Source organism: Musa acuminata, unplaced genomic scaffold (assembly GCF_036884655.1).
Source record: "Musa acuminata AAA Group cultivar baxijiao unplaced genomic scaffold, Cavendish_Baxijiao_AAA HiC_scaffold_66, whole genome shotgun sequence".
In the NCBI taxonomy this organism is placed as follows: domain Eukaryota; kingdom Viridiplantae; phylum Streptophyta; class Magnoliopsida; order Zingiberales; family Musaceae; genus Musa; species Musa acuminata.
Window position 1 is genome coordinate 45,001 of NW_027020347.1, and position 2,500 is coordinate 47,500.

Here is a 2,500-nt window from a genome sequence, read left to right on the forward strand (position 1 = left end):
AGCCAAAAATGGCCAGTTTTGGCCCGTTTTTGGGCCGTTTTGGCCAGTTTTTGGCCTGTTCTTGCATTGCGCGGTGACCGTCGAGAGCGGAGCAAAACGTCAGCCATCTCAGCACCCTGGAACCCCCCGGGTGGCACAGGGCTGGATGGGGCTTTCGTATAGCAGGGACGGTGCTGCCTCTCGCTTCGCTCGCTGTCCGCCGCTCGCCGCTCGCTCGTGCAGCCAAAAATGGCCAGTTTTGGCCCGTTTTTGGGCCGTTTTGGCCAGTTTTTGGCCTGTTCTTGCATTGCGCGGTGACCGTCGAGAGCGGAGCAAAACGTCAGCCATCTCAGCACCCTGGAACCCCCCGGGTGGCACAGGGCTGGATGGGGCTTTCGTATAGCAGGGACGGTGCTGCCTCTCGCTTCGCTCGCTGTCCGCCGCTCGCCGCTCGCTCGTGCAGCCAAAAATGGCCAGTTTTGGCCCGTTTTTGGGCCGTTTTGGCCAGTTTTTGGCCTGTTCTTGCATTGCGCGGTGACCGTCGAGAGCGGAGCAAAACGTCAGCCATCTCAGCACCCTGGAACCCCCCGGGTGGCACAGGGCTGGATGGGGCTTTCGTATAGCAGGGACGGTGCTGCCTCTCGCTTCGCTCGCTGTCCGCCGCTCGCCGCTCGCTCGTGCAGCCAAAAATGGCCAGTTTTGGCCCGTTTTTGGGCCGTTTTGGCCAGTTTTTGGCCTGTTCTTGCATTGCGCGGTGACCGTCGAGAGCGGAGCAAAACGTCAGCCATCTCAGCACCCTGGAACCCCCCGGGTGGCACAGGGCTGGATGGGGCTTTCGTATAGCAGGGACGGTGCTGCCTCTCGCTTCGCTCGCTGTCCGCCGCTCGCCGCTCGCTCGTGCAGCCAAAAATGGCCAGTTTTGGCCCGTTTTTGGGCCGTTTTGGCCAGTTTTTGGCCTGTTCTTGCATTGCGCGGTGACCGTCGAGAGCGGAGCAAAACGTCAGCCATCTCAGCACCCTGGAACCCCCCGGGTGGCACAGGGCTGGATGGGGCTTTCGTATAGCAGGGACGGTGCTGCCTCTCGCTTCGCTCGCTGTCCGCCGCTCGCCGCTCGCTCGTGCAGCCAAAAATGGCCAGTTTTGGCCCGTTTTTGGGCCGTTTTGGCCAGTTTTTGGCCTGTTCTTGCATTGCGCGGTGACCGTCGAGAGCGGAGCAAAACGTCAGCCATCTCAGCACCCTGGAACCCCCCGGGTGGCACAGGGCTGGATGGGGCTTTCGTATAGCAGGGACGGTGCTGCCTCTCGCTTCGCTCGCTGTCCGCCGCTCGCCGCTCGCTCGTGCAGCCAAAAATGGCCAGTTTTGGCCCGTTTTTGGGCCGTTTTGGCCAGTTTTTGGCCTGTTCTTGCATTGCGCGGTGACCGTCGAGAGCGGAGCAAAACGTCAGCCATCTCAGCACCCTGGAACCCCCCGGGTGGCACAGGGCTGGATGGGGCTTTCGTATAGCAGGGACGGTGCTGCCTCTCGCTTCGCTCGCTGTCCGCCGCTCGCCGCTCGCTCGCGCAGCCAAAAATGGCCAGTTTTGGCCCGTTTTTGGGCCGTTTTGGCCAGTTTTTGGCCTGTTCTTGCATTGCGCGGTGACCGTCGAGAGCGGAGCAAAACGTCAGCCATCTCAGCACCCTGGAACCCCCCGGGTGGCACAGGGCTGGATGGGGCTTTCGTATAGCAGGGACGGTGCTGCCTCTCGCTTCGCTCGCTGTCCGCCGCTCGCCGCTCGCTCGTGCAGCCAAAAATGGCCAGTTTTGGCCCGTTTTTGGGCCGTTTTGGCCAGTTTTTGGCCTGTTCTTGCATTGCGCGGTGACCGTCGAGAGCGGAGCAAAACGTCAGCCATCTCAGCACCCTGGAACCCCCCCCGGGTGGCACAGGGCTGGATGGGGCTTTCGTATAGCAGGGACGGTGCTGCCTCTCGCTTCGCTCGCTGTCCGCCGCTCGCCGCTCGCTCGTGCAGCCAAAAATGGCCAGTTTTGGCCCGTTTTTGGGCCGTTTTGGCCAGTTTTTGGCCTGTTCTTGCATTGCGCGGTGACCGTCGAGAGCGGAGCAAAACGTCAGCCATCTCAGCACCCTGGAACCCCCCGGGTGGCACAGGGCTGGATGGGGCTTTCGTATAGCAGGGACGGTGCTGCCTCTCGCTTCGCTCGCTGTCCGCCGCTCGCCGCTCGCTCGTGCAGCCAAAAATGGCCAGTTTTGGCCCGTTTTTGGGCCGTTTTGGCCAGTTTTTGGCCTGTTCTTGCATTGCGCGGTGACCGTCGAGAGCGGAGCAAAACGTCAGCCATCTCAGCACCCTGGAACCCCCCGGGTGGCACAGGGCTGGATGGGGCTTTCGTATAGCAGGGACGGTGCTGCCTCTCGCTTCGCTCGCTGTCCGCCGCTCGCCGCTCGCTCGCGCAGCCAAAAATGGCCAGTTTTGGCCCGTTTTTGGGCCGTTTTGGCCAGTTTTTGGCCTGTTCTTGCATTGCGCGGTGAC